The sequence below is a fragment of the Schistocerca nitens genome, chromosome 2 (genome assembly GCF_023898315.1).
Source record: "Schistocerca nitens isolate TAMUIC-IGC-003100 chromosome 2, iqSchNite1.1, whole genome shotgun sequence".
NCBI lineage: Eukaryota > Metazoa > Arthropoda > Insecta > Orthoptera > Acrididae > Schistocerca > Schistocerca nitens.
This window is the reverse complement of record NC_064615.1, coordinates 762,507,002-762,532,144: the sequence shown is the minus strand read 5'-3', so window position 1 is coordinate 762,532,144 and position 25,143 is coordinate 762,507,002. Positions and strand designations below refer to the sequence as shown.

The 25,143-nt window shown below is 40.6% G+C and overlaps 1 protein-coding gene across 2 annotated transcripts in view; it reads right to left on the bottom strand.

The window, feature by feature from the left end:
- Positions 1–25,143, bottom strand: part of LOC126236994 (general transcription factor 3C polypeptide 1) — a 351,606-nt gene that overhangs the window by 142,970 nt on the left and 183,493 nt on the right. The window lies entirely within an intron of this gene.

Below are 25,143 nucleotides of genomic sequence, written 5' to 3'. Positions count from 1 at the left end.
TAAAAGCAACACGCCACCTAGCCATGGCCCCACTAAAAGAGCCGCACTAGAAGATGAGCCGTCATCCAACGATTTAGCCGTGACTTGTGATCTTTATTAATTGCTTGCATGTAAATTGTAAATATTAAAGGATATTCATTATTTGCATGTTGCCAATTGCTTGTGACCTCTCTTTGTAAAAAGGCAAAGTTAAGTATAGTAAATTTAATTCACTGTAATAAACTCCATTATTAAGATCTGCTTGAACGCTGTTAGCTATCCGAGGAAACAGCTTCCTACGCACCCTATATTAGCCTAGTGGGAAGGATCCCACACTGGCAACGAGTTATGAGAAGAATCCAGTGCCTGGTGGCCACGGAATTTTCTTGTGCGTTTTTCTGGCGTTAATTCTCTCTTGTCTTTATTCTGCACAGGGGTGTTTACTTGCTTTAACAATCTCTTATACTGTTTTTGCTAATCAGAGTTTTCAGGTGGGTATTGCAGAAATTTTCTTTGCTTTTGTACTTATTTTTTTCTTGCTTGCCTTGTCTGTTTCTTGCATTTGTCTCTTCCAAAATACCCACCCCACCTATCCCACACCCTGCTCAGGTGCCACAGCTGCCAGTGTTAGATGCAACACAGCTAATGCAGATGTTTCAGTTCCAGACTCAACAATTATCTACCCTGCTCAACATGGTGCAGCAGCTACTGGCCAATGCTGTGCTCCTGACAGAACAAGCACCATTTACAGCAACACCTACACCTATACCGTCTTTCCACCAGTTTTGTGAACAAGAGGAGGAGTTGCTTGAGTGGTTGCAACAATTTGTAGCCCAAGTAACGTACTAGGTACTGTGAAACTTCCCTATCTATTATCCATGGTAGGAAGAGCAGTGTTCCGATTAACTCACGAGTTCTTCCCCAATGCCACTCTGAGTGAGCTTTCACATAAATGGGATGTAGATTCGCTAACTAACTATTATGACCAACAAGTGAATGTGGTAGTGGCTAGGTATCAATTCTTTAATTGCAAAAAATGGTCAGAACAAACTTATCACAAGTGGGCAACAGATTTGCAGGGTATGACGATGAAATGCAAATTCAAATGTGACTGTGGAGCTCTATATTCAGATTTTATGTTGCGTGATGCGATCGTGTACAATGTACCTGATGTCATACTCAGAGAGCAGATTTTGATAGAGTCCGATACATCATTTCAGCAGATAGAGCAAATACTAGATCCGTACGATTCAGGTGTCCTGTCGGCTAATAAATTTGAGCAGCTGACAAATTTGTCGGGTTGAGTCCCTTTTTTGCGAGCCGCCCATTAGCAGCAGCTTGCGCTCGCCACACCACATAAACACCTCTCCACACCACGTAAGCAGCTCACTAAACAGGCGAACTGAATTACGTCTTGCCCTTGGTGTTATTCACGGAACAAACGTCCAGACTACATGCCTCGATGAGCTCAGTGTAATACTTGTGGCAGGAAAGGACATGTACAATCTGTATGTTTGCAATGGAACAAACATACGAATTCGCCCCACTCACAAAAATCTAGTCACAAGGCCCATGTCATTAACGCAGTATATTCAAAGTCTGAAACAAGCATTAGCAACACTAGAAAGCATGCAGTTTCTTCAGTGATATGCCAGTCTGACAAACGTTTTGTTCATTTACTCCTTTGTGGGAAATTTCAGTTCAACACAGGTGCCTCTGTCACATTGCTAAATCGTCATACATACGAACTTTACGGCTTCCCATGCCTGTCTAAAATTGGCACGCAACTGACAGCTTATAATGAACACGAGATTCCCATTCTCAGAAAATGTACTTTGCCTGCCATGTACTGATCGAATGTGCACATAGTGACTCTTATGGTGCCACTATCACGTGATTGTGTGAACATATTTGGTCTTTTGACATAAAAGTTTTCTGGGTACGCTACCGCATGATATCGTATAAAACTAGTGCTGGAAAAAAAACCAACATTTCGGCCATGGTCAGAGCAGCCTTTTTCTGGGCCTACTGGTGCATTCTAGCTATGCAGTGTCCCTTATGTTTTGTTATTACTGTGCAGTGCGCATGCCATTATGTCAAAATTTTAAAAAGATAGTTCATTTCATTGGTTACTTAAGGAAGGAGGAGAGGGAACTTTATTTTAATAGGTTATTGCAGTGGAGGGAGAGCGTAACCTCTATTGTCTATTGGCTCTTGTGTTATGTGCCATGATTGGTGGTCACCGGCAAATGAGAAGTTGGATCCTGTTTACCAAATGCTGAACGTTGGCCACAAGTGCTCGCGCCTCTTGTTGTTGAGAGTGTGGTCTGTTGGGCTCTGATTGCTGGCAGATGGTCTGTTGGGCTCTGATTGCTGGCAGCTAAAAAAAAAAAAAAAAAGTTCCCTCTCCTTCTTCCTTAAGTAACCAATGAAATGAACTATCTTTTTAAAATTATGACATAATGGCATACGCAGTGAACAGTAATAACAAAACATAAGGGACGCTGGATTGCTAGAACGCACCAGTAGACCCAGACATAGGCCACTGCAACCGTGGCCGAAATGTTGGCTTTTCTCCAGCAGTAGTTTTATACAATATGACGAGGTACCATACCGAGAAAACTTTTATGTCGACTGACTCTGGGCGCATGAAGTCCACGCAATTATATTTGGTCTTGATTCATTTGATTTGTTTGGCTTTAACATTCAGGACAATGTGTTGTCAGTGTCTGCATTCCATGCAAAAAACAGTGGAGCCAGCTTGCTAAAAGAATTCCTGGAACTATTTTCTGAATGTTCAGGCAAGGCGAACAATTTTGTTGCCCATATTACTGTGAAAGACAATGCTCAGCCGAAATTTTGCCAGGCCAGAATTGTTCCGATTGTATTACGGGACAAAGTCACTGTTCAACTTTAAGAATTGCAAGATAGCAGATCTATTGTGCCAATACAAGCTAGTCAAAGGTCAAGTCCACTGGTTTTGCTCTCTAAAACTTCAGGTCGCATTCGCCTCTTTGTTGACTTTATGTCTACAGTCAACCCACAAACTGTGATCCGTTGCCACACCCAGAGCATCTCATGGACAGATTAGGTGCTGGTCGCTACTTTTCAAAAATTATTTGCGTGACACGTATCTTCAAATACTGTACGATGAAGAATCTCAAAAAGCATGTGTAGTGAATACTCATTAGGGCTTGTTCAAATATTTGCATTTGCCTTTTGGCAGTGCTTCTGCACCCGCTATTTTCAAATGGTATTTGGAACAGCTGACTGCGCAAATACACCTGAAGCACACCTTGCAAATGTGCTTGCTTTGTTTCGTGTGTTATCTGATGTAGGACTAAAGTATAGACTGGACAGGTGTGATTTTTTTAAATCCGAGTTGCAGTATCTTGGTCATGTCATAAACAGTCACGATGGACATCCTCTTCAGTCACATTTGTCAGCCATAAGAGATTTGCCAGTTCCTCGCAATGTCACGGAATTCCAGTCAGTTTTAGGGAAAATGAACTACTATATTCAGTTCATACTGAATGCTGCACAAATGGTAGCTCCATTGCATCGCTTGTGTTGCATGAATGTCCCCTTTGTTTGGGAAGATGGGTGCCAAGTAGCTATTCAAAAACTTAAAGTTGCATTGCTCAGTGATTGTTGCTTAGTTCACTTTGATCCTGACAAACCAGTTGTATTGCAGGTTGACACTTCCTCTTACGGAAGTGGTGCAGTGCTTTCACACAGAATTGGTGATAAAGACAAGCCTACTGCTTCCGCATCTCAAGTGTTGCCCAAAGCTCAGTGTAATTATTCACAAATTGAGAAAGAGGCTTTGGCTATCGTGTATGGTGTCACCAAATTCAACCACTATTTGTATGGCAGAAAATTCTACTTAGTAACGGATCACAAGCCTTTGCAGTCCTTGTTTCATCTGAAGAGACCGGTTCCTGTACGAACTGCCCAAAAATTGCAAAGATGGGCTTTGTTGTTGTCTCAATACCAATACAAGATTGTGTATCGCCCGCGGCTCAACATGGTAACGTGGACGCACTTTTACGTTTTCTGATTGGACCTGATGTAGACTTTGACCTTTCTACTGCATCTTGTTGTCACATCGATGCTCAGGATTCCGAACTGCTTCACTCTTTTCCACTGAACTATAGGAAAATTGCACAGGCCACGGAAGCTGATCCGGATTTGAAACTTTTGCTAAAGTACATTCGCACATCTTGGCCTCGTTCCTTGCATGACATAGAGAACTCTGTAGTGGGCTGATACTTTGCACGTCGGCATAGCCTCGCTACACAGAAAGGTGCGATTCTTGATCAAAATGACAGTGGATAGTCATGTGTGTTGACTTTAAAGCTTTGCAAAAAGATTTGTGTTGCAGTTACTTCACCAAGGACAGTGGGGGATTGTTCATACAAAACAGTTAGCACACCAACACTGTATTTGGCAGGGTATGGACACCCAACTAGAACAGATGATGTCGCAGTGTCACGCATGTGTGGAAAATCAGTCCGCACCATCACAAAAATTCTCTGCTTGGCCTAGGCCACAATCATCATGGCAACGTGTGCACATAGACTTTGCAGGACACACATAGCACAGTTCAGGTATTGTCCTCTATTTTTGCCTCGAGGTTTACCTGAAGTGATAGTGTCAGACAACGGCCCTCAGTTCACATCAAATGAATTCTGTGAACGCAATGGCATACAGCGTCTAACTAGTGCATCGTTCCATCCACAGTCAAATGGGGAAGTGGAACGTTTCATCAGAACCTTCAAGCAGCAGATGGCCAAACTTCACTCCGCACGCACCAGTGATCAAGCACTGAAACTGTTTCTCGCCTCCTATCGTCCACACCGACGATATGGACCATTGCCAGCGGAATTGTTTCAAGGCCGCAGCCATCGAACAATGCTCCACCCTCTTCAGAATCCGACACCGAAGGAAGGCCACACGTATCGCTTTGCGCTGCATGATACTGTCTTTTACAGGGTTTTTAGCGGCAGCTGGCGATGGGTGCAAGGCAAGATCATCTGTCGACTTGGCGCTTGCACGTATCTCATTACAGGTCCAGACAGGATGCAGCACTGACAGCAGTGCTGACATCAAAATCAACTTCACCACTGTCATGTGCACAATGATCCTTCTATGTCTCTTCTCCCAGATTCACGGATCCCGAGGACAGCAAGGCCACAGCAGCTGCCAGAGGGTGTCATCACAACACTGTGGCATAACCCCATGTAGAAAGAGCCTTCGACTCCTCTCGTCCTACTGATAGAGCTGGACCCACCCGCACCGCAGCCACTGACGCCTTCCCTATCTGGTTATTGGCCTCTGGAGGTGGACACATACCCTTCTGGTCATTTTACAGGGGACGTATCCGACAGAGTGAAGGCCAGATGGCAGGGTATGACTGGAAACTTGACGTCCCCTGCAGCCACAGCTTCTGGTCTAGCTCAGCGTCCACCCTCCAGCCTCCCCTGCCATCGTCGCACTCCCTACACAACAACGGTCCATCGACTTGAGAGGGAGGAATGTTGTGGTATGACATTAAGCACCGGTACGTCGGCCTGAATGAAACAGCAGAGAAGGCTGTGAGACAATGTCAGCAATAGTATGCTGACTAGGATCACACCACAAGTGCAGCATCTACATGAAGAGAATAAAAGTGATACATTGCCTAGCCATGGCCACACTAGAAGAGCCACGCTAGAAGAGCCGCACTAGAAGGCGAGCCGTGATCTTACGATTTAGGCATGACTTGTGATCTTTATTAATTGCTTGCACGGAAACTGTATATATCGAATGACATTGATTATTTGCATGTTGCCAATTGCTTACAACCTCTCTTCGTAAAAAGGCAAAGTTAAGTATTGTCAATTTAATTTACTGCAATACACTCCATTAATAAGATTTGCTTGAATGTTGTCTATCTATCTGAGAAAACAGCTTCCTAGGCACCCTATAATAGACGAGTGGGCAGATCCCACAACAGGCACTGTTGTTAAGCTGACCAAAGAAGCATCAACAGAGAAAATAGTAAAAGATATTTTTGTGAAAGTTTGACACGAATGGGCTAGCTTTAAACTTTGAAAGAACACAACACACAGTTTTGTACTGTCAAAAATATCCCACCTCAACAAGAAATAACTGACATCTTTACTATCTGGACTAAGGCCCAAGACAACCTATCTACATTCCTTCACAACCTCAACATCTTTTTGCCCATCCGTTTCAACTGGTCATCCTTGACCCAGTGTTCCACCTTCCTTGATGTTGACCTCTTTCTCTCTGACACCTCCACTCACTCCTCTATCTACATTAAACCCACTGAGTGCCAACAGTACCTGCACTTCAACAGCTGCCATCCCTTGCTCACCAAAAAACCCCTCCAATACAATCTGGCCACCCGGGGTGGCATATCTGCAGTGACAAGAACTCCCTTGCCCAATATTCTGGAGGTCTTACAAAGGCCTTCACAGACAGGCATTATGCCTCACACCTAGTCTACAGACAGATTTCCTATGCTACATCCCAACACACTCCAATCCTCCCACCAACTCCAAAACCTGCAACAAAGCACCCCATTCATCATTCAGTACCATCTTGGACCAGAACAACTGAACTACATCATTCATCGAGCTTTGATTATCTATCATCGTGTCCTGGAATAAGGGACATCCTGCTCCAGACCCGTCACATGCCTTTTGAAGTGGTGTTCCACTGTCCATTCAACCTCCACAACATTCTCATCCATTTGTATGTCACTCCGAATCCCCAGGCTCTTGCAACAGTGATCATATCCCTGTGGAAGACCCAAGTGCAAGACCTACCCAATCCACAAACCCAGTATTTCCTATTCCAGTCCTGTCACAGGCTTGTCCTATTGCGTCAGGGGCTGAGACACCTGTGAAAGCAGTCATCTGATATGACAGCTCTGCTGCAATCACTCCACAACTTTTTATACTGGTATGAATTCCAACCAGCTGTTTACCAGGATGAATGGTCACTGCCAAACCAAGACCAAGAGCAAAATGGACCATTCTGTGGTACAACATGCAGCTGAACATGAAGTGCTTGATTTTAATGGCTACTTCACGATCTGGTCCATCTGGTTCTTCCCCTCCACCGCCCCCTTTTCTGAACTGCACAGATGGGAGTTATCTTTACAATACATCTCCACTCCCAGAATTATCCTGGCCTCAACCAGTGATAAGCTACCGCACCACAGCCTCCCCTCAACAGTTTCTGCCTCCTCTTTCCTACAACCTCCTCCCAATTCACATCCCCTCACATTCATTGTATTCATTCTCCATTAATTTTCCTCTTTCTATTCTTCTCATTTTCTGCTGTCCCCTCCCCCTGCCCTCCATTCCCCCACCCAGCATCAGAACGCTGTCTGAGCCCTGTCCTGTGGCTTTCTACAGTAGTGCCTGAATGCTCCACCAAACAGTGCTCTTCTCTTCCCCCACCTGCACTCTGCTTGTTGTAACAGTGATTGACAACAATGCAACAGTTGCAGTCTGGTTAAAGCAGCCAGAGATAGTGGTCATGTGTGCTTGAGGTGTGCCTGCTTGTGTGAATGTGCATGTGGTTTTTAATTTTTTTTCCTGAAGAAAGCTTTGGCCAAAAGCTTTGAGGGTAATAGGCTTTTCATTGTGAGTGTTTGCAAGTTGATGTGTCATCTTTACAGTGAGTAGCACTCTATTCTTTTCATTATCGTGATTATGAAACTACCCACGGACGTAAAATGTGACTGACAGTTTCAAATGTAGTTTAAGAGCTTTCTCCTTAACAACTCTTTGTATACTATAGAGGAATTCTTGAATAGAGATAATTAGTCATCTTAAAAGATCTATAAATGGGCAGCATGCAGAAATATATGCCAGTAAAGAATGTTTTTTAATTTTTTATACATTTGTAGATAAGTGTTCTGTGTTTAATCTGTTGACATGTTCCACATCATAATGTTCCTCATGAATTTGATCCATGGAATAAGTAACTAACTACTCAACTAACCAATCATAGGTAAAGCAGATGAAAGGCTCTGGTTAATTGATAGGGTACTGGCAAAATAGAATCAGTCTACAAAGGAACAAGACAGAAATAACTGTATGGCGTTGCTGGCATAGAGACCCCAAAGGGGTATATTGAACCACTTAACACATATCACATTGTTCTCAATGCTGGAAAGAATGCATTGTCCATAAGATTAAAGGCACAACACATTAGTGATAAATGCCACATTAATAATATTATGGGCATCACTCCCCATTCAACTGTTAGCTCTCATGAGTAACAGTAATCATCCAGCAGGTAAGAGAAGGCACATTTCTGTGAGTCTGAGTCATGACAATCCGATACATAACTAAAACAGCCAAGCTAGTCAGCTGAACATGAGATGTCACAGTTAGTGCTTTGTGTTCCCAAAGCTATATGACTGGTAACAGTCCAATCAGTGACAAAGGGATACTTCCCATTCTTGGAGAATCTTTGTTGCTAATAACGCAGATGATGATCCTACTTATGATTTGTCTAATTCAGTTAAGAAAGTTCCTTTCATTTTCTATGTTGTGTACAAAAATTTAGTTAGTGTAATGTATGTGAGGAAATTAAGAAATAATATAATATGTTTTTATCAATTTTTTTTGCTGTTACATTACACAGACTTTCTTATTTGTGCATGATTTATGTTTTTCAGAATGAACTGTGGTGGGTGAGAATCTGATGCCAGCTGCTGCTTGGACCTCAGAAACTGTGAGGCATTTGCAAGCAGCAATTGGCAGAGGGTGAAAACAGGCATGAGCCAGGACAGTGGAGGATAATGACAACTGGAACAAAGGGGATGATTTCCAAAATGCCATTACAATTTATAATGGTGCACATGGAAATATATAAATGGAAATGAACTAGAAGTGTGACAGCAACCTGGTAGGTTCTTTTACTATTTTATTGTTAAAGCACCCCTTCTCATGAGTGTTTCTACTTTTGTCAGGGGAGGATGGCCACACACGAAAGTAGATCTTTCAGAGGTGAGGGCGATACATACTTCCTCTTGAGCTGTCCTATTCACATGAAAATGAGTACTGTACAAGTGGGACAAAATGAAAGCACTCACCCAACACAAAGTGTGATGTGAGCTGTGCCAAGAGGCATGTGGCATATAGGTGTGTCATGAAAAGAACCTCTGGGATATCAGGCAACCTGCCTGTGTAATTAGCCTTACACCAGTGAAGCGCTCCACTGCTGGGACTGATATATATTCCTATACTCATGGGAACAAATTGGATAAACCAGTAAAAGAAAACTGAGGGATTTGGTGTTCACGTTACCTCGAACACCCACGCATCGGGCACTGAGCCAGTGGAAGATGTTTCCATAACTGGATCAGGGGAGATTCCAGTCCCCGGAGTGAAAGAAGTTACTGAGAAGCTGGACCAAATCAAGATTAAAGCCTTGTCTGGGACAGTGAGACGGAAACTTCTTAGAGAACATAGAGAAAAGCAAGTAATGGAACGGCTTCCTAAGAACAAGTGGATGAAACTAAAAACTCTTGAACTTAAGACCCTCACGAAAAAAAAAGTCTCAAAGTGAAGGGAATAATGAGACTTCTTCTACTTCTGCGACAGGTAGCAAGAAAACAAGGGAGGAATCTGTTATTCCCAGTTCATATGCGAAAAACCGAGGTAGGAAACAGAGATTCAGACCTACAGCATAGCAATCTCAGTTTTTAGGGTGACAGATATCTAACGAGGCTGCCCTCCTGTTAACATCACTTTGTGGCAGGAGGGCTCGGTCAAGACGACTGTCTCTGAAAAAAATGGAGAGGATGCAATTCAAAGACTCAAAATTGGAGTCTATCTGGATAATGATGCTCTGATATTTGTCTGTGAGGGAATGGGGACAGTGGATTGGTTTGAGGAGATGCTGCCCAAGATCACTTTGTGGGGCACTGGTCAAGACAGCAAAACTATTCAGGATCATAAGTACATTAGTCTGGGTATCAAAACTACTTACAGATGTTCCACCAGAGACCTTTTTAGGGAAAGACGGGGTTCAAAACCAGCAAGTCTCAACAGAAGACTGGTCGATAATTAACCATAAGGTTGGAACTGATGGCGAAACCACTGTTGTGGGAGTTGGAGAGAAATCCCTGAAGGCAATGTGAGGGCAATACCTAAAATTTAATTTATGGTTCTTGCAGGTGAATGTCATGGTGATTAAATATATTAAAGGTGACAATGGCTTTAAGTGTTCCAGATAAACCTGCAGCACAGTAAGCGGCCAATCACTGCCTTGAGTCACCTTCTGGGAAGGCAAGCGACATTGAAGACCATAGGTTTTATATCGATAAATAGATAATGGAGAGCAAAGGCAGGATTGAGCGACACATAGTTCACGGGCAAGGTGACTTGATAAGGTGAGTAAGATTTATGCCAAAAGAATGGTTGGGACAGCCAAGCCATGTGCAGTTGTGCAATTGCTTCTCGGAAATTCCACATCATAAAATAACTGGCTGAATGCTAGCTGGCAGCATGCTAGACATGGACAGTTTCTGAGTATATCTAACACAAAAGATGTTTTACATCTAGTTCTGCAATCCTGGGCTTGAACAGAAGGTAGATTAAACTCATGGTAGGTCTAACGACTAGATGTGGAACTTCAGGAAACATCTGCACATGATGAGTATAAAAAATATCTCTAAGTACAGGCTGTGTGGTATGGGGGTGAAACCGCACTTTTTTTATCATCCAACGTGAAGCACTGGAGACCAAAAGGCACAAAATATTTGGTGTGGGGGTGAAACCGCACTTTTTTAATCATCCAACGTGAAGCACTAGAGACCAAAAGGCACAAAATATTTGGGTCATTAATTCCTGAAGAAATTGTGGCTAACAGAGATCTAGTAAAGGGACTCCTACTACTATTTAACAACACTGGTTGGCTTTTCCAGAATGACAGTGAGTTACACCAAACAATAAACACAGTTATGATACAGGTAACAGGGAGCAATGACCACTGTTGTTTTGTCTTCCTGGTTAAATCAAATCAAATAATGAGCCGATTCATCAAATGAAAGAGCAGACGAAACTGTACAGTAGGAAGCAAATACATAGAAACAACTCATGTACAACTGCTGCCAAATAGCAGACTAGTGGCATGGAAAACTGTCACTCTGGACTACATTCGAAAATTTGTTGCAATCATTTAGCATTTGAGTGTTAGTGAACAACCATCAATTGCTGGTCACTAAAGCACAAATACAGCAGTTTCCTGTAGTCCTTTCCTGAACATAAACTGGTCTCTACTAATACAGGGTGGTTATAATTAAACTTTCACTACTCAGTGAAAAATGAGTGATCATAGGACAATGAAACTTCGTGAAAATATTTGGAAAAATATGCAGAAGAGAAATAATGAATAAACTACTGAAAGAAACATATTTTAATTTGGACTGGCATTTATTTGGCAACAAATATGCAACTAGTCACTTTTTTATGATTTATTCAAACATGAACATGTTTTCGAGCCACTGCAGGCTCATCTTCAGACAGAGGTTTACAGAAACATTATCTTGTGGACCAAGTGTAGCTATATGCAGTGCTAGTGTTGGTGGCGGAAATTACAGAAATTTAGTAATTGGTGACGAAACATTTATGAATCCGAAAGTTTTTTTATGTTTTGGGTGCTTACAATGCACTGCCTTGTGGTATTCACATCAGATTGCTTCTTAAAACATTCATTATTTTGTTATATCTAAAAAGAAAGATGATGAGACTTACCAAACAAAAGCGCTGGCAGGTCGATAGACACACAAACAAACACAAATATACACACAAAATTCAAGCTTTCGCAACAAACTGTTGCCTCATCAGGAAAGAGGGGAAGGAGAGGGAAAGACGAAAGGATGTGGGTTTTAAGGGAGAGGATAAGGAGTCATTCCAATCCCGGGAGCGGAAAGACTTACCTTAGGGGGAAAAAAGGACAGGTATACACTCGCACACACACACATATCCATCCACACATACAGACACAAGCAGACATATTTCTTGTCATAGTTGTGTTGGGAAAGAACCAGAGCTCCAAGCCCTAATAGAAAACACTGAAGCCCAGATAGTTGTAGGTACAGAGAGCTGGCGGAAGCCGGAAATAAGTTCAGAAGCTGGAAATAAGTTCAGCTGAAATTTTTTCAAATGATGTAACAGTGTTCAGAAAGGATAGATTAAATACAGTTGGTGGTTGAGTATTTATTGCTATCAGAGGTAGTTTGCCTTGTAGCGAAATTGAAGTAGATAGTTCATGTGAAAGAATATGGGTAGAGGTTATACCTGACAATCGGACTAAACTATTAATTGGATCGTTTTACCGACCCCCCAACTCAGAAGATATAGTTGCTGAACAGTTCAAAGAAAACTTGAGTCTCATTTCAAATAAGTACCCAGCTCATACAATTATAGTCGGTGGTGACTCTACCCTCGATATGCTGGAAAAATTATACGTTTAAAGACGGGGCAGGCATAAAACGTCATCCGAAATTGTACTGAATGCCTTCTCAGAAAATTATTTTGAACCCTTAGTTCATGAGCCCACTCAAAGCGTAAATGGTTGCGAAAGCATACTTGACCTTTCAGCAACAAATAATCCTGGACAAATAGTGAGTATTGTGATGAATACAGGGTTTAGTGACCACAAGGCAGTTGCTGCTAGGCTGAATACCGTAACACCTACAACCATCAAAAAGAAATGCAAAGTATATCTATTTAAAAAAGCTGATAAAAATGCTCTTAACGTCTTTTTAAGAGACAGTCTTCACTCCTTCCGATCTGATCTTGTAAGTGTAGAAAAGTTGTGGAATGTTTACAAAGAGATAGTATCGACAGCAGTTGAGATATATATACCACATAAATTAATAAGTGATGGTACTGATCCCCCATGGTACACAAAACGGGTCAGATCGTTGTTGCAGAAGCAATGAAAAAAGCATGCCAAATTTAAAAGAACGTAAAATCCCCAAGATTGACAAAGTTTTACAGAAGTTCAGAGTATGACGTGTACTTCAATGTGAGATGCTTTTAATAATTTCCACAATGAAATTCTGTCTCGAAATCTGGCAGAAAACCCAAAGAGATTCTGGTCATACATAAAGCACACCAGTGGCAAGACGCAATCAATACCTTCACTGCGCGATAACAACGGTGAAGTCACTGATGACAGTGCCATTAAAGCAGAGTTAATAAACACGGTTTTCCGAAACTCCTTTACCAAAGAAGATGAAGTAAATATTCCTGAATTCCAATCAAGAACAACTGTCAAGTTGAGAAACATAGAAGCAGATATCCTCGGAGTAATGAAGCAGCTTAAATCACTTAATAAAGGCAAGGCCTCTGGTCCAGATTGTATACCAGTCAGGTCCCTCTCAGGGTATGCTGATAAAATAGGTCCTTATTTAGCAATTATATACAACCACTCGCTCACAGACAGATCCGTACCTAAAGTCTGGAAAATTGCTCAAGTCACACCAATACCAAAAAAAGGAAGTAGGAGTAATCCGCTCAATTACAGGCCTATATCACTAATGTCGATTTGCAGTAGCGTTTTGGAACATATACTGTATTCGAACATTATGAAGTACCTCGAAGAAACTATTTATTGACACATAGTCAGCACAGTTTCAGAAAATATCGTTATTGTGAAACACAACTAGCTCTTTATACTCATGAAGTAATAAGTGCTATCGACAGGGGATGTCAAATTGATTTCATATTTTCAGATTTCCAGAAGGCTTTTGATGCCATTCCTCGCAAGTGTCTTCTAACCAAACTGCATGCTTACGGAGTATCGCCTCAGTTGTGCGACTGGATTAGAGATTTCCTGTCAAAAAGGTCACTGTTTGTAGTAATAGACAGAAAGTCATCGAGCAAAACAGAAGTGATATCCGGCGTTCCCCAAGGAAGTGTTCTAGGCCCTATACTGTTCCTGATCTATATTAACAACATAGGAGACAATCTGAGTAGCCGTCTTAGATTGTTTGCAGATGATGCTGTCATTTACCGTCTTGTAAAGTCATCAGGTGATCAAAACGACTTGCAAAATGATTTAAATAAGATATCTGTATGGTGCAAAAAGTGGCAATTGACCCTGAATGAGGAAAAGTGTGAAGTTATTCACATGAGTACTAAAAGAAATCAGCTAAATTTCGATTACACAGTAAGTCACACAAATCTGAAGGCTGTAAATTCAACTAAATACTTATGGATTACAATTACAAATAACCTAAATTGGAATGATCACATAGATAATATTGTGGGTAGAGCAAATCAAAGATTGTGATTCATTGGCAAAACACTTAGAAGGTGCAACAGGTCTACTAAAGAGACTGCTGACACCACGCTTGTCTGCCCTATTCTGTAGTATTGCTGTGCGGTGTGGGATCCGCATCAGGTGGGACTGACGGATGACATCGAAAAAGTACGAAGAAGGGCAGCTCGTTTTGTTTTATTGCGAAATAGGGGAGATAGTGTCACAGACATGATACATGAATTGGAGTTGCAATCATTAAAACAACGGCTTTTTCATTGTGATGGGATCTTCTCATGAAATTTCAATCACCAGTTTTCTCCTCTGATTGCGAAAACATTCTTTTGGCACCCACCTACATAGGGAGAAATTATCATCACGATAAAATAAGAGAAATCAGGGTTCGCACAGAAAAATTTAAGTGCTCGTTTTTCCCGCTGGCTAGTCGAGAGTGGAATGGTAGAGAGACAACTTGAAGGTGGTTCATTGAACCCTCTGCCAGGGACTTTATTGAGAATAGCAGAGTAATCACGTAGATGTAGATGAAGAAATTCTGCTTGGCATTCAGAAACAGCAGAAACAACAGAAGGACGGAGTTAATGGTACCTCACCCACTGCTAATTAATATTCACCATTGACAGCTTCTGACACTGGTTGTCTTTAGTTGTGTGGTGGCAGTAACGTTTATGGTGTGTGTGTGTGTTTGTCTTTTGGCATATGCCTCACACACGAAGATTTTTAATTTCCTGAACAACACTCTCTCATTGCTTTTGTGCCTTGTAAATGATGGCGTGTCCATTGTCGAAATATCAGCTGTTGTCAAAGATATCACCCAGCCGCATTCCCATAAATTTTGAATATTTTATATGCCGAGAGAAACTCCAGTTTCACATTGTTCATCAATTGATACCCAAAGATATCAAATGGAGTAACATATTTGTAACTGTTCTTTGAGATTCGTGACAGAGATCTAATTAGTGTTAATACTTTGTTAACTGATAGTGCGTCCTCACCACAAAAAAATGGCTTTTTATGTGGGCTTTTTCAGCTATCAGTAATTCCCATTCCAGCCTTTGTTCAGTCTGTTTATCCACTTTTAATATCGTGGCTCACAGAATAGGGTCCAGATGTACCCAAAACTGTTCGTGATTTAATCTGTAGTTTTCATTCTAAACTGCTAATCACGTCTGGTATTTTGTCACACACATCAGTATTTTCCATTAATATTCCAGCTAATTCCAAGATGCAGTTGATTGTCAAACAAAGATACTTTTCAATGCACCACTTATTAGGGCAAAGCTCCAAAACTGCTATTTTTTATATAAATGAGTTGGTCAGTTTCAAGGCATATCACGCCATTAGAACTAAATTTTATAGGTGAAACAAAAAACTTGTAATATCCCGGAGAATTGTTGGTTATTCACTCAATATATGAGTAATAATTCTGTACTCTAGATTCCAGGATGAGGCAAGTTCCCCCTGTTGCCCCCTCCCCTCCAGGTATTTTTATTACCACTGACAGATTTCAGATGTGACTCATTGATGTTGTAGTTCTAGGATACCATTTTGTTTTGCACAGTTTTACATTTAAACCAGTATGCCCATCTCTGCACCACTTTGATCTCTTGTCAAGATCTGACACAAATATTTAGTCAGATCTAGTTCTCCAACTATTTTCCATTCTTGTCTTTCTCCTACTGTTGAATTCCAATTCCCGTCACAATTAAATTTTAGTCTTCCTTAACTGTTTGAATAGTTTCTTTTATCTCATCATATGTTGTTTCAATATCTTCGTCGCCTGTGGAACTAATAGGCATATAATTATTGCTAACACTAGGCTTAAAAACCATGAAAGGAGGTTGTATGCTGGATGGAGACATGGAGACATTGTACAGTTTCAGTTACAGGGATTGGATAAAAATGTGGAAATACCATGAGAAATACATAGATGAACATAAATGAGGTGCTAGCCAAGCCTACTGGTTGTGCTGTTGTATTTGACCATGAATGGCACCTGTGCCTTGTCCTCATTATGTTGCAAGTGTCAGTCATGGTCAGAACAGTGTTTCGGGTAGCTGAGAATGCATTTTGTCAGGGTCAAGTGAATTCAGACATGGGCAAATTTTTAATGTTCACATGTTGGATACTTCCATAACAAAGAGAGCCGAAATGCTTGGTGCTTCAGAAAGTGATGTATCAAAGATTTATACCACATCAGCCACTAATTCACAGTGCATCCAAGAGTGGGTGTTGAGCGATCATGACAGATGGTCATTGAAGAGGATTGAGACAAAAATTAAAGGAACAACAGCTGCAAAAGTCTCTGCAGAACTGAAAAAATGTCATACATGTGAACACTGTTAACACCAAAACAACAGGAAGGGAGCTTCTTAAGCAGGAAACTGCAGGGTGAAATGGAATTCCAAAACCACTCATCAATGATGCAAATGCCCAAATACAGGAAAATGTGGTGCTGAAGCCATAAAACCTGGACTATGCTGCATTAAGGGAAAGTTGTTCAGTTGGATGATTTTTATTGTACACTGATTCCAGCTTTTGATCAAGTTTATATTCCAAGAGTGAAATGTGGTGTGGGTTCAGTGACGATTTGGGCACCATATTGTGACAATCCCTGAGCCCAGGGGTCACTCTGCAAGGTAGCAGTGTGTGACCATTTTGCCTGATCAGACTCATCACATGGCATAATGTTTATTCTCCAATGGTGATGGTGTGTTCCAAGACAACAGGGTCCCTGTTCACACAGCTTACATCATCCGGGACTGATTTTGTGAGTACAAGGATGGCATCTCCCCTAGCCACCACAATCACCAGATCTCAATATTATTTAGTTTTTGTGACCTACGTTATAGAGAAAGGTGTGTGATTGCTAGTCACCTCCATCATCGTTACTCGAAAGTGCCACAGTTTTGCAGAAGAATGATATACGTTTCCCTTGAAAAACATACAGGACCCGTATTTATCCTTCCTGAGATGACTGGAAGCTGTTTTTAATTACAATGGGTTTCCTACACCATATTAGGCATGGTGTTGTGCTTTTGGTGTTTCAATATTTTTATCCAGTCCCTTCAGGTTACAGAATGAGCAGGTTACAGAATGATGAAAAAGAGATTTTGAATCAAAGACTTTAAACTGCAAAACATTTCCAGGGATGGATGTGGACCCTGACCGTAATTTATTGGTTATGAACTGCAAATTAAACCAGAAGAAATAGCATAAAGGTAGTAAATTAAGGAGATGGTGCCTGAATAAGTTGACAGAAACAGAGGTTGCTGAGAGTGTCAAAGGGAGCATTAGCCAAGTATTAACTGAAACAGAGGTAAGGGAGATAAAGGGATAGTCTTGAGAGATGAAATAATTAAGGCAGTAGAGGATCAGTAAGAAAAAATACAAGTCCCAGCAAAAATCCTTGTGAGATATGAACCTAATTGATAAAGGGAGAAATGAAAAGTGCAGCAAATGAAGCAGGCAATGGGGTATAAAGACACCAAGTGGACGTGCAAACTGACAAAACAGCATTGGCTAGAAAAGAAACGAAAGGCTGTAGAAGTGTCAGTGACTGTGGGAAAGATTGATACAGCACTTAGGAAAGTTTTGGAGAAAAGAGAAGTACCTGCATGAATATCAATAGCTCCAATGGCAAACCCATACCAAACAAAGAAAGAAAGCCTGAAAGGTGGAAGAAATATGTAGAAGATCTGTGTAAGAGAAAGAGACTTGAGGACAATAGTATACTAGGAGAAAAAGTAAATGAAGAAGAGATAGATATTGTCCTTCTAGAACAGTTTGACATAACTCTGAAAGTCTTAACTTAAAATTAGTCCCCTAGAATAGATAACATACCCATCAAATTATAGTGAACCTTGGGATAGCCAGCCATGATAAAACTGTTCCCCCTTGTATATAAGAAGTATGAGACAGTTTAAATACCTGTATTCTTCAAGAAGAATGTAAAATTCCTATTCCAAAGCAGGCAGGTGCTAGCAAGTGTGAATGTAAGTAAAACATCAGTTTAATGAGCCAAGACTGTGAAATATTGACACAAATTATTTACAGAATAAATGAAAAACTGTAGAAATTGATGTGAGAGAAGACTAGTTTGCATTCTGGAGAAGTGTAGGAACACACAAGGCCAAATTGGCCCTGTAACTTACCTTAGAAGAAAAATTTTTGAAAGTCAAATGTAAGTTTGTAGCATTTGTATCTTTAGTAAAATCTTTTGACACTCTCAATGGAATATACTGTCTGGATTTCTGAAAGTAATGGAGGTAAAACACAGGGAGTGAAAAGTTATCTACAATTTATACAGATGCCTGACTGCAGTAAGAAGAGTCAAAGGGCATGAAGGGAAGTAGCTGTTGAGAAGGAAGTGAGACAGTGTTGTAGCCTCTCCCTGATGTTGTTGAATCTGTACATTCAGCAAGTAGTAAAGGAAACCAAGGAGAAATGAGGAAAGGGACTCAAAGTTCAAGCAGAAGGAATAAAAACTTTGAGTTGTGCCAATGATATTGTAATTCTGCCAGAGACGCCAAAGGACTTGCAAAAGCAGTTGAATGGAATAGATAGTGTCATGAAATGAGATTATAAGGCGAATATCAAGAAAAGTAAAACAAGATTAGTGGAATGCATTTGAAATAAATCAGGTGATGCTGATAAATTAAGAGATGGGATTTGAAAAGTAGTCAACAGGTTTTGCTATTTGAATACCAAAATAACTGTGCACATGTGCATCTACAGCTTCTGTGTTTCAATGATTGTTTTAATTACATCAGCAACCCAGATTTTTTAAATGGCATTAGTATTGACAATTCCATTCTGAGTATCTATAAGATTATTTTTTTCTCTCATTCCACCATTTGTTGTATTGGCATCTAAATTCATATATTGCTGTACAGAATTCTGGAACACAAATTCTGAGCTCTTGTTCATTATTTAGAAAATCTGAATAATCTGATCAGTATTTTGTTTGAGTAACCTACTTTAGAAAACTGCCTATCTTTTTTCTCTTTAATTAAGTCTTGGATCAATCCTTATGGTAATGGTTTTTGGAAATCATAAAATGAAGCATATGCCAATATACACAGCTAGTTCATCATTACAAAATTGGTGGCTGGGACAAAAATTGTCAATTCCACAGCTGATTGGTATCAAAATTGAATTGTGCACTGACAGCAGAAGCTGTTATTTATAACACTTACTGCACTTGCTATTAAAATAGTCTTTGGTCAATTACTTACATCTAAGTAATTACTATGAAGTGCATTGCAGAGGTTACTTCCCACTGTAACACATATTTGCCTTTCTTCTCATCCCATTTGCTCATGTAGCACAGGAAGAATGACTGCTTAAAATGCCTCTGCGCATGCTGTAATTAGTGTGACCAATCTCTGTAGCCCAAAAGATCTGTAACAATTCATGCTACCTTTCTTTGTATATTTTGAATGGCCCACATTAGTCAATTTTGGTATTAGTTCCAAATACCATAGCAAGATTCTAAGATAGGTGTCATAAGTGTATTCCAAAAAAAGCTCCTTTATGGAAACCTGGCTCCATAGCTGAGGTCTCTAACTTCTGTATTTTCAATTGTGCCCATCTCAGAGATAGCTGATTTGAATTCTGGTGGTTAAAGAAGTTTTTACCACAAGCATTTTCATACTAGTAGAGGACAGGTGATGGTGCATGGTTATGATCACCAGACTGGGTGGTAATGTTTTGGAGAAAACTCCAAACCTCTCTGCTGTCTATCGAGGAATAGGAGTATGTGATACTGCTGATAGTGAGTCTTCCATCAGATGATGACATTAAACTTGTTATTACCCTTTGTGCTATAAAAGAAGAGTAAGGTATGTGCCAGCACAAGGTTTCAGTCGCCCCTTTCTCTCATCATGCAACACATTCGTGACTGTAGTGTATACACACATACATTACTATCACCTACATTCTAGAGATACAATTATGGCATAACTCTTATGCCTGTTGAGGAAAGTGGCTATTGAGCAAGGAGCATTTTGAGTGCCAATCACTTACTTTAAACTACATACCATGTGCCAGCCAGTTATCTCCATCTCCTTCATCCAGTGCCAGACACTTTTATTATAATTTGACTCTCTGGTACAATTTTGAAGTGAGTTACTTTCTCAGTAGATGTGAATTATATTATTCTTCTATTAAACCTTTTGTCTCTGTGTACAGTGGAAAAGAACAACATGTTATGAGAATGACTTCATATTTCAAATAGTTCCTTTTTATGTGATAGGGCTGGAAATATATTGCACACAAGACACCATTTTATATACACCATGCTGAAACAATGTATCTTTCCCTTTTGTTACTCTTCCTCCTCCTTGCCTCTTTCCGAGCACACACTACATTAGCTGTGTATTTTTCATTCCTGTTTGTAACAGCCTTAAAATATTAGTATTACTCATGGAAGGTTGAGTGTCTGTACTACATGTCATTGACAGATATTTGCAAACAAATAATGAATTGGCTCATGCAAACGTTTTTCTTCCTTACCTATGTATATAATGTACACACATTTGAAACAGCCACGAGAAGTAGATGGAAGGAAAGCTTTCTCCGCAGAGCTTTCATCACAGTTCCATAGTCAAATATTCCTTATGACATTTTTAGGTCACGGAGATCAAACCAAGCTTGTTTTTATTGTAATTGAGGACTGCTGCTAATTTGATTTTTTGTCTTCCTTCAGTGTGGGAAAGCATGTCTCCTCTGTGCTTTGTGCTTATCATGCAAACCTCTGTCTTTTATTTTCACCATAAGACTAAAATGTTTCCGTTATGGTGAAAAATCAATTCATTTTGTTGGAGATGTTGGAGATATATAGCAAACATAGCAGATGGCATTCCTCTACTATTCTTTTTGATAATGCCACTGCATTTTACTTCAAGAGCTGTTATAATACCAATCAGTGTGCACAATGTGACCCTTACCTGCTAAATTGTCTTGCAGTTTTATGACTACATTCGTTACAGCATTGCTCCAACTGCAGAAGACTTAGAAATTCCAAATGTAGCGTGACTGTGCTCCTGAAAGTATGTATAGCTTTATTCTTTATCAGTATCATTCTTGTGGCATATATTGTTGAAACTAAGGAATCCTCAAAGTGGTCACATCCTTCCATCAGTTGTGACATTACATTTAGGTTGGGGTCATTCTTGCACTGATGATATATCTTGTCATATATTGGCCATGCTTTGAATAATGGATCACACTCTGGCTCACTTTTAGCTTTCATTTGATTTTTACCATTCAAGTGGAAACTGGAGAATACAGGATGGTAATAATTAAGTTTTTGCTACTTGAGTTAGTAGACAGAAAACTGTTTACCGTATGGGTGCCCAACTTTATAGGAACAATGTTCAGACTGTACGCTGCAGGATTTGTTTGTTAGTATTGTTAGTGTTGTGACTTGTCATAGGCCGCTGGTACTGGTACAGCGATGTAGGGTTGAAACACAAGCATCAGTGTGCATTACAGTAGCAGACAGTCAATGTTGTCTGGATAAGGTGAACAGGTCCTTACTCTTAACCGTCAAGCAGGCGTGCCATTTTTCATAATAGAAGCAGGCTTGTGACATGCTTCTTGCAGTTGTAAAGAATAACTGTTTTTATGTTCTTGTAAGGTAAAATATATTAGGAAAATCCAGTTTAATCTTAGTTTAATTAAATAATGATAAAATAAACTTACAAAATATGAACTGAAGCACTGTTTCATAAACAATAATGAAAGAAACTTTCAGTATATCACTCTGTTGCTAGGGACATGTGTTATCCCTCAGTAATGACCCACGTTAAGCATTAGACAGCACAGCTCTATCGCATCACAACCAAGCACTTATTCAGTTACTAATCATCTCATAGACAACTGTCTCATTGTGGGAGTATGCTGCTAGCTCATAATCTGGGTCATTTTCCTGCCAGGATCATAACTTTTTACTGTACCTAGCTCCCTGTTTATTTTATATTACTGCTGCCTGTTTGGACATTTGACAACACAATTTATTGCTGTGTTAGCTGAAGCAATTATGAAGGAACTGCTATGAGTTTGCAGTTGTGAAACAACAATGAAACAGTGAAAAACAATGTTATTTTTGGTTGGCACGTTTTGTGCGTAGGCATGCCCGCTCAAGAGTTAAAGCCGTTTTATCAAAACAACAGCATAATGATACTGCTCTTCACGAGTATTGACACATTAAAGGAATATGGAGGAGCAGTAGTCTCTCTACACTGGGGTTGTGGAACATGATTCAGAAGTTCAAATTAACTGGTGATTTGAAAATTCTTTCTGCGAGAGGCCAACAGCCAGTTGCGCCACAGATTGTTGAAGAAGTTATTGTTGTCATGGCTAAGAATGCTGGACACAATGTGTGATGCTCAAACAGCGCACAAGTTGACAGCTGAGCATCCCATGGTCCAACATCCCAGCTGAGATGTTTCAGGCAGCAGTAGAGCAGTTTCTGTAGTTGGGGACATGAACAATGGTGGTCTAGTTTATGCTTATGTGCACCTACGTCACATCTTCTCTGACAGCCAGAGAATGTTCAGTAGTATTCTGGGCACATGTTGTAAATTTTGTAGCTGATATGAGCATTAAATGTGACCGTAGCAAGTTATTTAGGAAATTTTTATTCCATTTGTTGCAAATTGTCATCACTGAAGATCATGGTAAGTGATAAATTCTACATAACCAAGTGAGAGACTTAATTTGCAATATACACTCTTTCTTCAAGTGCAAAGCTCTTTATGTGCATACTACAACTATTAGTTGGAACTGGCAACACTGCAGACCCTGTCCGTTCTTCTTGGTGTATAACAACTATGGTATTCTGTAACTTACAAAAAAGTTTTAAATTATGTATTAAATATTCATCTTTAGCAGTTTACCTTTTGTATGCAGCAAGCAACACTTTCTGAAATGTAAAACCTGTACTAGTAATATTTGTATCATAATACAATGCATCTCTTGCCAAAGACTGTTATGTAGTAAAATTGCAGAATCTGTCATATCCGTATTCTTTGTAAAAACATCGAATGTTTACATCCTGTGAGCCAGAGTAAAACCAAGTGAAGTTACATACTGTGTTTATTGTGTAAATAACAAAATAATGAATATAACAGAGGGAAACATTCCACGTGGAAAAATATATCTAAAAAGAAAGATGATGAGACTTACCAAACAAAAGCGCTGGCAGGTCGATAGACACACAAACAAACACAAATATACACACAAAATGCCTTAAACTCGGAAGCAAGACTGGCAGTCTTTACGATTTCCGCTAGCCGCCCGAAACCAGACAGAATCTGCTCCGAACCAAAGCGACACACGTCATTGGTACCGACATGAGCCAGCACCTGCAGTTGGCTGCACCCTGTACTCTTCATGGCATCTGGAAGCACCATTTCAACATCCGAAATGACTCCCCCCGGAATGCAAATGGAGTGCACACTGGCTTCCTTCCCCTCCTTGGCAGCCATGTTCCTAAGGGACCCCATTATGCACCTAACTTTGGAGCTCCTAACTACCAGCAAATCCACCCTCTGCGAATGCCCAGACCTTGCAGGCCAAGAAGCTTCCTCTGGAACAGGGTGGACAAGTGCATCCAGCTCAGAGACATCGTCAGCCACAGATAACACCCAAAACCTGTTTGTCAAACAAACCGGGGAGGCCCTACAATTGGCCCCTCGGGAAGTTTTTCGCTGCCTGCCAGACTTTGGAATGGTCTCCCACTCGACCACGGGTGAGGGATCAACCGCAATGCAGGCAGTACCCAGGGTGGCCACAGCAGTGGACCAATCGGAGGACACATGGGACGTGGTCGATGTCCCTTGCATCCCTGCATTCGATCCCCCAAGTGACGCCCCTTGGCAGCAGCCTCAAGCTGTGTGAAGGAAGCCAAAGCAGCCTGGAGCTGTGAGCGAAGGGTCGCCAACTCAGCTTGCATCTGTACACAACAATCACAGTTCCTATCCATTACTGCAGTCACTTAAGCAAATATCTCACCTCTATTCATAGGGTCAGTTGCTAATTAAATCTCATTAGCTTTCTTAATGACACAGTCCCAATAGGTGGGTCTTCAGACCAGAATCTTCATTTTGTCATATTCCTTAGGATGACTGGTGCCAAGACCAAGTTCTGTAGTAGCAGATTCGCTTGGTTCTTGGAAGCATGTGTGGCAGTTACATGCTATATAATGGTCCTGATGATCTGATCAATGTATGACATTTCACAACTACAATGGATACAGCAGATGACTGTCTTGCACAAACTCAATATCATCCTTTACAGACCCTAAGCTTATAAAGTGGATGAAAAACACGTTTCACTTTTTTTTTTTTTTTCTTCTTCTTCCAAAATGCTGTTAGAAATGCTACCTGCAAGGCAGAAAGGTTATGGACTTTGATGTCACCTCATTATTTTCATCTCTCACCTGTTTCACAATTTGTCAATGGCACAATGCTCATCTGATCTGTCTTTCACTGCAGCCATTCTGGCATAAATAAGGTGACTTTGATTAGGACTAACTCAGCTAACGAGCTTTCAGTCTGGGATGATGTGGGCTCTTTGAACCAAGGTATTAAGTTGGATGGTGATAACTGTTACCCTGAAGATAAAAATCAGTGTGAGTTGGCTTCCTATGAACAGCATGTTCCAACACACTATCAACTTTTATCCTAACCACTACATTATCACTACAATTTTGTAGCAAGCATTCGAGTGGATTGAATCCAGAACTTCCAAACACCATTTAAATTCTTACTTCCAAGAGGTCAGACAAGATGAAAAAACACATAGGCTTCAAAGCTGGTGACTCCAGGGCGTGTTACA